Source organism: Balaenoptera ricei, chromosome 12 (genome assembly GCF_028023285.1).
Source record: "Balaenoptera ricei isolate mBalRic1 chromosome 12, mBalRic1.hap2, whole genome shotgun sequence".
Taxonomy (NCBI): domain Eukaryota; kingdom Metazoa; phylum Chordata; class Mammalia; order Artiodactyla; family Balaenopteridae; genus Balaenoptera; species Balaenoptera ricei.
This window is the reverse complement of record NC_082650.1, coordinates 15,846,583-15,860,106: the sequence shown is the minus strand read 5'-3', so window position 1 is coordinate 15,860,106 and position 13,524 is coordinate 15,846,583. Positions and strand designations below refer to the sequence as shown.

Sequence of the window (13,524 nt, the reverse complement as noted above, 5' to 3'; positions counted from 1 at the left end):
ATCAAGTGACATGCCTGGGGCACAAATCTACTGGGCTCACAAGTCCTGGCCTTCATAGCACACTGACCTAGAGTTCCTTCTCCCTCAGCCATCAGACACCAATTAAGCTGCACCCACTGCCTCCTTCCAAGCCACACCCTTCTGACTTGGGTCCCCTCCACACTCAAGGCCTTCCAGCCAAACGGACCTTCTTCCCAGTGGCTCCCCCCTCCTGCCTCAGCAGCTTTGTACTGGCTGCAAAGTTTCTCTCTGCCTGGAACACTCTCTCTGTCTTTGTCTTTTCTCCTTTGGCATGTTAACTCCTACACATTCTTCTGACCCCAGCTCAAAAGACAATTTTAGGGACATCTCCCCTGAACTTCTTGTGTAGGTTATAGATGTCTCTGTATCCATCCTCATATCCTTGACTTTCACACAGTGGGCAATTGATACTGATTTGGGTATTAAGTCATTGAAATGGAGTCTCCCCATTATATGGCCATTCCATGAGAACTGGAATGGCATCTCTTTTGCTCCTCTGAGCCTAGCACAGTCCTGGCACATACATGGGGCTCAGCAAATACCAGATGAACTAGTGAATGCACTTATGAATTTACCTATGAATGAAATAATGTAGCTAGTTTTCAGTCAGGCAGGCCATTACATCAAGTTCCTCCAAGAGGTCAGCGAATGAGGGGACTTTAGCAATACTAGACCACATCTTTCTACCTGCACCATTCTTATGCCAAGCCCAAGAAGTGAGTGTAGGGCCTTTCCAGTAAAAATGTTACATTCCCACCTCTTTAGAAAAAAAAAAAAAAAAATCCTTCACTGGAAAGTACCCTTACCCCCTGAGCATTTCCTCCTTTTCATGGGCTAGTGTGGATGGTATTTCTCACCTCCTCACAGTGACAGCTCTACTGACAGATCTGCTGAGGAAGAGCCATCCTCCCCTCCCCCAGGCGACCGGCTGTAACCCAGGCACACACTGGAAGCTGCTGTATAGACCATGATTCTTATGTGACTGGGTCTTTCTCTTCTCACAGCAGGATTCAGTTATAAAAACTGCCCCACATATTTAGTCATCTACAAATAAATTGGCATTTTTATTTTGTTTTCTTGACACGAGTTATTTGGGAAGTTGTTTGAAAGTTTGCACTAGACTGTTCCTTTCCAGTTCTGAAAAATTCTGTCAGTCTGTGATTTACTAGCTTTGCACTTCAGATGTAGCAGCCATGGATTCACAGCAACATCTCATTCACTGAACAGAACTTGCCAATTCCAGAAAGTTCTATGGCAACGTGGAGAATGCCTTCTTCTATGAAGAGGGACATGAGTAATGCACTAAAGTTACTCTTAATCTAGTTTAAGCTATTTATCCCCTATGCATCTGCCAAGTAGTTAGCTGTCTAGTGAAAAACACTTCAGTAGAGAGGCTCTGACTTTATAAAGAATCCATCAAAGAATCATTGTATTATATGAATAACCACCTTCAATTATATCAATTTTGTTTGTCAAGGTTTTTTTTTAAAATGTGTACATGCAAGCTTGACCATTATGAAATTAACTGTCTCATCTGTCTTATCTTACCCTTGTCAATAATCACACGTTGAGTACACATCCAGTAAAGTAGTTTGGTCCCTGTTGCAGTTTTAGATGTAGGCAGTGCATGGTTTGGACATTCTGAGTGGGGAGCTTATCCCTGGAGTGTTTAGGAAAACCCATTACAAGAAGTGGAACTAAAACTTCTCCTTGGAGGAAGGGCAGCCCGTCTCCTCAAAGAACACAAGAAAGCACATCCCAGCCACAAACACAGAAATTCACCTGATATCATATAATATGGGGATACTACTTAGTGGTAGATTTGGTTAATTGAAACATTTGGGTGGAATAATAATAATAATGATAAAAGACAAGGTGGTCAATAGGGGCTAGATTAACAGGCCTTAAATAGTGGGCTAAGAAATTTGAACTGGATTCTAAAGTAGAGAGCCAATGAAGTTTGTTCAAGGCGTGACCGATGGTCACATGAGAGGTATACCCTTCCTCTCCTGTATGAGGACAGATGTTCCTTCCCTTGTCTGTACACTCTGAGTATCAAGTTGAGAGTGGCGTCCCCTGGTTCAAACATTTTTCTTTAACAATCCTGAGGGACTCTTTGAACACATAATACTGTGAAGTCAGCAAATACGAAATTAACATATCCACATTATGGGATAACTCATATACAGTTTTCTAAAGCACTGAATATAAGTGCATATGTAAACAACAAACGGCAAATTGTATGCAGACAACCCAGTAAAGTGTTTGAGTCTTTCTTACTAAGAAATTTATGAAACAAGTAAGACTGACATTGTAAGGCTTCACATCCATCACCTTCTTTTCGGGCAAATATGTTTGTCCCAAGCCTGTCAAGCCCTTCTTCTTTCATCTTCCTGATTTAGGATAACTTGGTGATGCTTATATGTACCTAACTGGGCCACATTCCATGATAATCCACAATAGGCTGATTATTTCCTTGCACTGGAGATAAAACAGAATATAATTCAGAGATCAACTCTCAGTCAAGTTACAATTTCTCAAAGTTAAGTGTGTAAGTAGAGAGACGTCCTCAACTATAATCCTAAACTCAACTACATTTTTTTTCCACTTTACCCCTGTGCAAGCCTGGACAATGTTGACATTTAATTAGGCGTGTTCTCCTTCAAATGAGCTCTGCAAAGCCACTTGCCCCAGCTTCGAGTGACAGCCCAGGGAAGAGCTTCCTTTCTGGACAGGACCACAGCACTGGGGGGCGGCGGGGGAAAGGGGGCTTAGATGCCTCCTGGCTTGGGAAGAGCAGTGGCCAGGGGCTAGTGTAGAGAGAGAAGTGCAGGTTGTAGGCCACTGGGCAAGTCTCCCCACTACTCAGAAGGCTCGAGTCTTTGATTACTCTCTGGGTCAACACTCTTAAAGTCCTTCCCGCCCACACAGCTTGGTTTTGCTTTTCACCATATGAGGGTCCTTTCTGTGTTGTTAGCTATGCAAACAGTGTCCTATTGCGATCAGGCTGGCAGCAGCACGGTGCAGAGTGCGTGGAAGCCTGAAAGTGGACCTATCCCTGTCGGGGAAGTACGTGATGAGGACTTGAACTTAAGCCAGAGTAAGAGGACTGGAAAGAATAGATGATAGTGCTTCATCATGATGTACGATATTTTTCATTATAAGATTACAGGAGATGTTTATTCATTGAATTAGCCCACATCAAGTGTGTCTTTTTTTCTTTTTTTTTTTTTTTAACTTGCTGAATAGTTTTAAAAGACCCCTTCTGTTCTTGAAAGGTGAAAGGATGCATTTCCTAAAAGGAATAGGAGCTCAAAACATCTTGCCGGGAATGTGAGAGTCAAGTCTCAGGAAAGTGTTTGGTTGCTGGAAAGTGATCATGCAACTGGGTTCTCCATAAACAAAGTCCTTCTGTAATTACAGAAAAACTTACTTTGAAACCAGTATCCTGGGTGTGGCTGGAGTTAATCGCATTACAAAGAACTCCAGTCTACACAGGCAGTAATGTAATGTAATTTGTGGGGTTTTCATCCTCTATCATATTTCTGTCTGGATATTTGGTAGGAGGGTTTGGTCTGTACCTAAGTCAGTTGTCCAACTATGATGAATAAGTCAAGGGAAATGACAAAAATGAAGAAACCAGTTTTTAAAAGAATGATTTCTAATGTAACAAATTCAGAAAAAACATGACGTTTCTTCGGCTTCTGGTTAATTTGTTTCATCACAAAATTCCAAAGAAAAGTGGAACATCTCAGAATTGATACGCAATATGTTGATATCATGTAATCAGGTTTTGCAGAATTAAGCTGGAAAGAAAACACTAATGGGAATAAGGATTTTGACAATATAAATAAAGTTGACTTTTTGAGGGGAAGGGGGCTCAGAAATAAAAAGAAAAAAAAAGAAGTCTAGAAAGAAGAGATCTGTACAAAGAGGCAGAAATACATATGCAATTGTGATTGTGATGGGAAGGTGGATTTCATTTCTCTTCTGACGAGAGTAGTGATACAAGAGAAACAGTTAGGAGATCTCACCAGTCTTTAATGGATGCAACACATGATTCTAAATATTCAAGGTATATTCACTGAGCAAGCATGAAAAAACTAATATACATTAAAAATATTTCATTTATTCTTAATAATTCTTAAGTTTATCCAGGATACTCTATGTTAATAGAGTCTGATTGGTAAAGGTGATGAATAAAACTCTTCCTAAGTTTAATAAAAAAGAATTTGGAGAAAAAAATAAGTTTGAGATATTTATTATAAATTACATATATGAGAAAAACTCAGTTTACCATAATATTTTAGCAAATCAGAAAGTTTGAAGGTGCTAACTTAAAAGTATCTTGGGGTTAGAATGATATCATCATCAGTTCTCATTTTTCAAGGAGCTCCCAGAAATAAAATAAAATCTTAATCTTTCTCCATTCACTGCTTACTTTACCTTTGCTCCCCCGTGTCATCACGCTTTCTTCAAAGATTATGCTTTATAAGCCTACTGATAACTGCTTCCTCCATTATTAAACTCTGCTTAAATTTTAGGTCTTCATATTTTCAAATATCAATGTTCCCCATTCAAAATGAATTTTCCTTTTTTTTTTGAGAACTTCATGGGATTTAATTTTTTAATTTTGCATTTGCCTTACAGGATTGAGCTATATTTAAAAGTTCGTATTTTAACTTATTAACTGTTATATGAAAACCAAATTCTAGATCATTTTATTCCTAGTCCCAAACATTTTAAACAACATTTTGCAGTTGATGCAAGAACAATCTTGAAAGCTTGGTTTCATTGGAACTTTTCCTTCTAGAATTTTTGCTTGGAATAAGGTATTTTTTATCCTTCAAGAAACAGCCTGCCACCGTGAGAAATGGACATGAAAAAAAGAAGAGCATTCTATTGAATATCCAAAGTCTCCAAATTTGCCAGCAGCTTCTAAAGAGTTGTTATACAGAGACCTCAGTGATGGCCCTGGATAATTATTTTTAAGATGATGTTGGGTCTGAAAGAGAACTGCCAATTTACAGTCTCAAAGACCATTTTTTTTGGCATTAATGAATAAGAATAATTATGGCATTTCCCCCTTTTCCACTGATCATTTTGTTCTTTATAATTAGTTCCATTTTTATTCCTTTCTACAGCATATGCATTCAGATCTTGAATGTAAAATTACCACACAGGTAGTAAGGTTAAGTCTGAAGTTGTACGGAAGAAAGGAAAACTAGATAATCACTAAACTCCATTTGAAGGTAGCAACACACAAGGGTATGGGCTTCAGTGTGCTAAAAATCTCTCCCCTCCTAAATTGTGTTAGCTCATGTACTAACTGAGCCTCAGATGTGCTCTTCCTTCAATCCACACACTCCAACTGGCAAATAAGGTCCAAACAACCTGCCTGGTTGAGTGAGAGGAGGGATGGGACCCAGGAATCCCTGGGACCAGCATCACCGCAGCAGGCGCCAATCACTGGTCCTTTGCTCTGCCTCTGCCCAATATTCTAGAGTCCCTGTGTTTTCAGTGGCCTTTAATGAAACATCATGCACAGTAAAACCTTAATCTTACTATATTTCATGTCTTCCTAGCCTGGTCCCTGAAAGAGCTTAAATTTGAGATGTCCAGGCTGAAGGGACTCCTCCCAATGCGCTTCAGGAGATGCTGTTGGTATTTAGCATGGGACAAACATTCGTGGTGCGGGACTGTGCCAGATTTCAGAAAGTTTAGCCACCCTGGCACCCAAGCACCAGTAGACTTCCCCTTCCATTGGGACAACCAAACACTGCCACCCCCCTCCATTTCCAAAGGACTCTTCCTGAGGGGAACTTCTAAACATAGTTGTTTTGAGAAATAAAGTTGGAAGTAACTCCTCCCTCTAACGCATCTGACATAGAAAAAAAGGCTCAAAAAATACACCAAATTTCAAGAGCTTCCAAATGTATACTCTATTATGAACTTGAAAATAAAGCTACTTCTAAAGCAGAAGCATAAATTGTCCAGTGTTGCTTTATTTTGGTATAATACCACTGAGAATGGTGGTACCACAGAGATATTCAGGCCATCTGCATACAATAATATTGGCTTTGGTTAATTTTTTCCTGCAGATATCAATATTTATAAAGCATGTACACATACATCTTACTTTACTATATTGATCAAAATTGAGAAAGCTTAGGCAATTGAAGGAATAGATAAAATTATGATGGTGGCCGTGAGCTATTTACAATTCTTATTTTCACACGTTTCTGTTATCCTGGCACATTTCTGTCGTGCTTTTTGCATTTCTTGGTGCTTCTTTGCTGTCTTCTTGCCCTGGCTGATATCTGAGGACCTCCTCCTCTACTGGGGTCTCTTTAGGAGCAGGCGATTACGCTTTTTAAGGAATCTGATGCCCTCACTATGCTAGCCCAGTAATGGGTGGGATAACCCTTCACTATATTTATTATCCTTGATAGATAATGAATTTACACTTGCCTCCTGGACACCAGGCCCTAAGCCACTAGGCACTAGTAAAGGGAAATTTAGGTGCTCTGTTGTAAGTCAGCAATGCAGATATTCTGAAGTATCAGGATTTCTGGTGAATTCTTTTTTTTTTTTTAATTGGTGTATAGTTGTTTTACAGTGTTGTGTTAGTTTCAACTGTACAGCAAAGTGAAGTAGAGTTCCCTGTGCTATACAGCAGGTTCTTATTAGTTATCTATGCAGCAATGCAGATATTCTGAAGTATCAGGATTTCTGGTGAATTCCTCTACCTACTTTTTTTTTTTCAAGATCTTTTTGATGTGGACCATTTTTAAAGTCTTTATTGAATTTGTTACAATATTGCTTCTGTTTTATGTTTTGGTTTTTTGGCCATGAGGCATGCGGGATCTTAGCTCCCCGACCAGGGATCGAACTCGCACGCCCTGCACTGGAAGGCAAAGTCTTAACCACTGGACTGCCGGGGAAGTCCCTCCTCTACCTACTTTTAAGCCCAGCTTAGCTAGATATTAATAATTAGGGACCTTTCTTATTTTACCTTCCACTCTTTAGGGTAAGCACAACTTCTTGATTTTTAAATCTTCTAGTTGATTAGAGGCTTGAGAGACAGGACCACTAGCACCAGCATCGACTCTGATCGCCACTCCTGGCTGGAGAGAATTTGAAGCCGCGATGCACTTGCTTACCTTCTTGGTTTTCTGTCTTCCCTACATGAGACTCTGCCATAAGTCCCTTCTCTTATCCCAAATGCTTTGACATGGTCAGAATGTTCTAGATCTTTTTCAAACCAAATTTGAAATAGAAATAGCTTGAAAAGTTAAAAAGGATAAATGCTACCTGTGTTCTTCCTGAGGTGCTCCTATAATCTAGTGAACAGGATATTTCTGATCTTGGGTGATCATAAATTGAGTGCAGCCATCATTGGCACCATAAAAGTTATCACCCAAAGTCATAAAATGAAAGCAAGGCATGATCCAGCCTTTTAACTCTGTGAGCTTTGTAAACATTAACTCCTACATGTGCATGGATCAGTGACTCTGAAAAGTGATTCTATATGAGACTGTCTTGTCGCACTGCCTTTCACTAGAAATAGCTGAGTTAGTGGGACACACGGAGAACCAGAATGCACAGCCCCGTGTCTGAAGCCCACTCTGCCACATAGAGTGTGTGGCCTTGAGCAAGTCACTGAAACTTCCTGAATGGCTGTGACCTTGTATGTAATTTAGGGGTTATAGGTTTGTATGAGGGATGATTGAGAAACCGTAAGAGACACTCAATGATCTCAAAAAAGCAAAAACATTTCTTCTAGATCTGATCTATTCAAGAAAGAAAAGGGTATGATTTGAGGGATCTACTAGGTCTAGGTTGGTTGCCTTTAGATCTTTCGTGCCCTTTTCCTGCTCAATATCACTAGATTGCAGGGTGGCAGCGGGGATGTCCCTGCAAGCGATGTTCCAAGTCCTCTGTCAGCTGGCTTCATCCAATGCAAGGTACTGGACTGAGGGTGAAGGAAGGGAGGAAACAGGTGTTTCTCCCCCTCCCTGCCAGTGTCTAAGACGGTGGCTATTTCACCGGGCAGACACCTCCCATCTGTAACACACCTCTCTTCCCACCCTTCCTTCCAGGGGTGATGGTGGCTTTCCACTATTGTTAATTTCTGGACGGCCTCATTGTCTCCAGTTGGATTCTTGGTTCTTCCATCACTTGTGGAGAAAATTCCCTGCATTAAAGTCTCTTTTTTGTAAATACTTTAAGTGGTTTCTGTTTCCCTTCTTTGACTTTGACTGATATTAATAATAGCATTAGGAAGACCTTTCACCAAAAAAATTTTCCTGATACTGGATGCATCATTAGAAAATCATTCCATTGGATTCCATTGGATTATTTTCCACAAAAGGGGAGAGTAGCATATTGCAACAGGGAATGCTGCGTGATAGCATTTACAACTCATGTTGTCATTTCATCCATCCACCCACGGAACATTTTATATCTATTATGAGTTAAGAATTGACCTAAGCCCAGGACACACACGATAAACTAGATACATGGTGTGTCAGACCAGGCGATTTCAAGGTCACTCTCTAATGACCTGAAGGACAGAATGTACTTATTTGGGAATCAGGAGTAATAATGAGGGTTAGGTACCGAATGCTATGTTTGGCACACAGCATCAACAAAAGAGATTTCACGCTCCTGTTTCCAGGAGCCACCTCCCACCTCATTAATACACTGAGGTGAAATGAAGTGAGCTGGGCAGGAAATATAATAACCATTACGTAGATAAAGAACCAAAGTTCAGAATTGTTATCTGCAGCTAGTAAGTGTCAGAGTCTGCAGCTGATGGTCACACCGCTTCACTAATTGCTTTACTCTAAGTCATCTGTGCTAAGAAATGTGTGACTCTGTGGGGCTGGGGAGTGGGGAAGCAGAGAGCACATTTTGCAGGGAACCAGGAAACCCTGCTTCTCTTCCCTTCCTCTCCAAGTGGTCCCCAAACCCCATCTGTCAGACACTAACACATCAGTTAGGCTCTTTGAAACTAAGGTCTTTGAATCTAAGTGTCAAATGAGGGCCAGCACCTAGCTCACAGGATTGATAGAGACCATGAATGTGGTACACGCTGTACGGTGACGGGCTCCTGCTCACTTCATGGAAAGTAACAACATCGAGAGACGGGATGACAACCACGGTTTTGTGTGAGCTCCGGGTACTGGAAAGGGTCTGATTCAGCCTCCTGAGTCTGCAGGTACTGTCTGTGAAAAGAAACTAGCCCCTGTCCTGCCGACCTCACAAGGGTATTGCAAGATCAACGGAAACCATGCTTCGAAGATGGCTAAAATCTGTTTGAGTTGCACTGCAAATCTTCCATGGTAAATGTACCCCGAGCATAACCCAGTCTCATAGCTTTAGGTAATACAAGTCAGCTGTGGAGACAAAATAAATTGTAAAACAGAATATAAACTGCACGTTGTAGGGAGAGAATTATGACATTGTGTGGCCCTACTGCTCAAAACCTTATTTTATTTCAAATCTTTATGATAATTTCCATAACCGAATTCATGCATTAGAGCAGATAAAAGGGGGAGATCAACAACAATAATAGCTAACATTTATCCAGCAAGTGTGCCAGGAACCTTCTAAGCCTTTCCTGGGCATTATCTTATTTACATCACAAGAAGCAACTCTGTGAGGCTTTCATCATTATCCCCATTTTACAGATGAGGAAACTGAGGCACAGAGAGGTTAAATAATTCTCTCAAGGCCACATAGCTCGTAACTGCTAAAGCTGAAGAGCTGTGAACAAGTCATGTAAGAGTGCATTCTTAAGAACTACAGAACCTAATGGAGTCAATAGGCAAACACATACGGCTGCCTTTGAAGGGAGAGGTAAGTGCTGAGAAATCACTTCGCATGCCTTTGACGTTCATCTTAGGCACCTTCGATTCAAGTCATCATCTCACTGCACACACAGCCGGTGCCCTTAAACACCTATCTGGCTATTTCAAAGATTAGTCTTCTTTGCCTCCTTTTCCACTTTTACTTTCTCTAAGCAAAGGTTAGTTGGTACATTAACTGAGGTCATTAGGGTAATGACGCCTGAAAAACAGTGAGCTTCCTCCCTCTTTGTACATATTATTACCCCAGAGCTTCTGTGTTACTACTAAAACGTCGAATTAATCATTCGGGGTATTATTTTTACAAAATCGTATGGGAAACTATCACGTCTAAGAGAAAGCTAAACCTGAGGATCCCGGAACATGAAGAAAAATCATGTGTCTACGAAAACAGTAGCAGGGATTTTTTTTTTCTTTTTTGTTTTTTGTTTTTTTTGTAATTTTTTTCCCCCCGGGGGCTGTAATTTGACTGCTCTCTTTGGCAACGCTCCAGAGACAAGTCCAAGTGCTTAATCTCTTTCTCCTTCTCTCTCCCCCTCCACCTCCCCACCGTTCTCGCCCGGGCAGAGGGGAGGAGGGACCGCAGATCCGCTGCTCGCGGCGGCGGGGCCCGCATCCCTGCGCCGGGAGGGGCGGGTCGGGGCGCGGCCGCCGAGCGGGGAGCGCGGCCGAGCGGCGGGGCCGAGCCCGAGGAAGAGGAAGTCCGAGCCGGGGCGGCGGTGCAGGGCGCTCGGCGGGCGCCGGAGCCGGCGCAGCGCAGCGCAGCGCAGCCGCACCTTCCCGGGCCGACGTGCGAGCGCGGCCCGCGCCGGGAGCCGCCTCTCCCCGGGTAAGCGCCCGCTTCAATGGACACCGGGTCCTTTTCCAGGGACGGGACCGCTCGGCCGGGAGCCTCGGGGAAGGGGAAGGGGCCCGGGGCACCCTCGGCCCGGCGCCCCAGCTCCGCAGGTGGAGGCGAGCGGAGCGCGGTGCCGGGTTCCTGTCCCCCGCGCGCATCCTCGCGGGTGGGGGCCGGCGGGGTCGGGGAGCGCCCCGCCGCCGGGACCCGGGCCCGCCCCTGCCCGCCGCCGCCGCCCGGCTCCGGGCTCCGCGTCCCCGAGCCCCGGCCCCCGAGTCCCTGGCGCTCCCGTCCCTCCACCGGCTGCTGCGGCGGAGAAGGGGTTCCTTAGTGCGCGCAGGAGTGTTACCAATCCAACACTCACAGCCCAAACGGCACAGTCGGAAAACGGGACCCGAGCGCCCGCCGCTCGCGGTCAGCTCCCCACCACCGGGCCCGGGCGCCTGGGCCCCCAGGACCGGCGAACCGCGGTGGGAGTCGGAGGCCGGGGCTCTGTGGCGCGTTTGGCTGGCAGGATCCCTGCCTTTGTAGATCTAGCCTTGGTGTCCCAGCTCTGCAAATACGTCCCCCCGGGGGGGGCGGGGGGGGCGGCGTCGAAAGCCGGTGGCCCGTCCATCACGGGGTCGATGTAACACCTGGTCCACGGGGGCTCTGCCGACCTTCCTGGCCTCGGAGGACAGCCAGGGTCTGCGGTGATGCCCGCAGCACCTCCCCCTCCCCCCACCCCCCCACCCGCGCTTTGTGTCCTCTGGTGAGACTTTGGTTCTTAAATCAGAAGCCTAGGGAGGTTCTAATCGGGAAAAGTCGTTAAGCTGTGGCATTTCATTCCGTTCCTGGGAAACAATGAGGTGGATGACTTTTTAAACGCTCTGGTGGAGTCTTGTTTGTAGAGCCGGTATTTCATTAAGTTCTGGTCCTTAACCCTCCCTTTGTACCACCCTCAGGTGGCCAAGGCTACTGCACATAGTTTTGAAATTGTAGAGGGTGAGTCGGGGGAAGGCTGTTTGCAGTAGGCATCGCGGAAGACAAGGTCGATCGCAGAGGGAGAGTTGGTTTGGGGGTTTTCCGACGACTGGGTACAGAACTTCCTGTGTTTTCGTATTTAAACCAGGAGACCAGCATGTTGACTCCGCGTCAGATTCGTCTTCGAACAGAATTCCAGGCAGGCCTAGAGAGATCGTGTAATGCTATAAACATAGTTATCAAGTGTTAAAATCAGCGTCTCCGGGCCGCTCAGTTTCTGTATACTTTTAAAGAATTTATGAACTTTGGATTTTGATTAAACGCTATTAAAACATTTCCAGGCTCATCGTGTCTGGGAATAAGAAACTCCATTCTAATTTCATCTTTGCCAAGTCAGATCTGAGCGAGCTGCTCCACCTCTGGTGGCCTTGGCTTCTCCCTTGTGAAGTGATTTAGAGGAACCAGAGAGTTTCTAAAGCTTCGAGCTCACTCCTCACCGCACCACTCCCACCCCGTAGTACTTGTTTGGTCTACTGTATTTAAGATTTAGATACAAAAGTGATGGTTTGATATTATGGTCCTTTACCATCTTTGAGTCTGACTTCCCAATTCCTCACTTTGCTTTTGGTCCTATTTGAAGCCTGGTGTCTAAGCCACCAACGCCCCCAAAGAAACGTTTCCCCAGAGTTCTCCTTCCTCATTGGCGTCATCCTCATAAGGTCATCAACAACTGTCACTGCATGACCTTCCTTTTCCCTGGTATAGCTCTCCCTGAAGCCTTCCACTGAAGGGCAAAGCGCAGTGAGAAACGGGCACCTGGCAGTCAGACCCATGCCTGAATCCTGCTTCCCTTGATGGGTTTTTTTTTTTATATAAATTTATTTTATTTATTTATTTTTGGCTGTGTTGGGTCTTCGTTGCTGCCCTCGGGCTCTCTCTAGCTGTGGCGAGCGGGGGCTACCCTTCGTTGCTGTGCGCGGGCTTCTCATTGTGGTGGCTTCTCCTGTTGTGGAGCACAGGCTCTAGGCACACGGGCTTCAGTAGTCATGGTGCATGGGCTCAGTAGTTGTGGCTCGCAGGCTCTAGAGCGCAGGCTCGGTAGTTGTGGAGCATGGGCTTAGTTGCTCCATGGCATGTGGGATCCTCCCGGACCAGGGCTTGGACCCATGTCCCCTGCATTGACAGGTGGATTCTTAACCACTGCGCCACCAGGGAAGCCCCCTTGATGGTTTTTTTTCCTGCTCATCTCCATCCTCACCATGGGCACCAGCTTCCTTCAGTGACTTTAACATGGACGATGTTACCAAATACAAGCTTAAATATTTCCCTGGGAGACTCAGTCTGTGCTTCAAAAAGATTAAATGATCATTTTTTAACAAATTGATAGGAAGTGGCGACGTAAGTTTTCAAAAGCAAGAATAACCAGTGCTGTTTTGTTCTCCTCCTTTTTGAGGCTATGATTTTTTAAGTGATTTAATGGTTTGTAGTCTGACACATAAACACAGGAAATGCTTGAGTAGCACTAAATCTTTTGAGCCCTTAGTAAACTATAAAGCAATTCCTGAATCTATGCTCTGATTTTTAAAGGCTGCAATCCACTTTGTACGGATTTCTCTTCCCTCCCCCTTAGCGAGTAGTTGGTCTTTCGAACAGTTGCCATCTGTGAATCCTCATGCAGGCGAGATTATATCCATGGAACAGTAAAACTAGATGGATCTTGGATGATCCAGCCAAGCCCCTACATCTTAAAGATCTGTGAAAGCGCTAGTGGTTAAGAACAAGTGCTCTGGAGCTAGCTGACCTGTGTATGAAGTTTGCCTCTGCAGCTCA

General features: G+C 44.3%; 1 protein-coding gene across 2 annotated transcripts in view; it reads left to right on the top strand.

Moving 5' to 3' along the window:
• Positions 1–10,638: 10,638 nt before the first annotated feature.
• Positions 10,639–13,524, top strand: part of PLEKHG1 (pleckstrin homology and RhoGEF domain containing G1) — a 223,414-nt gene continuing 220,528 nt past the window's right edge. For both annotated transcript variants that reach the window (XM_059940997.1, XM_059940996.1), the window contains exon 1: positions 10,639–10,722. The gene's annotated coding sequence lies outside the window, so the exon portion shown is untranslated. The remainder of the gene's footprint in view (positions 10,723–13,524) is intronic.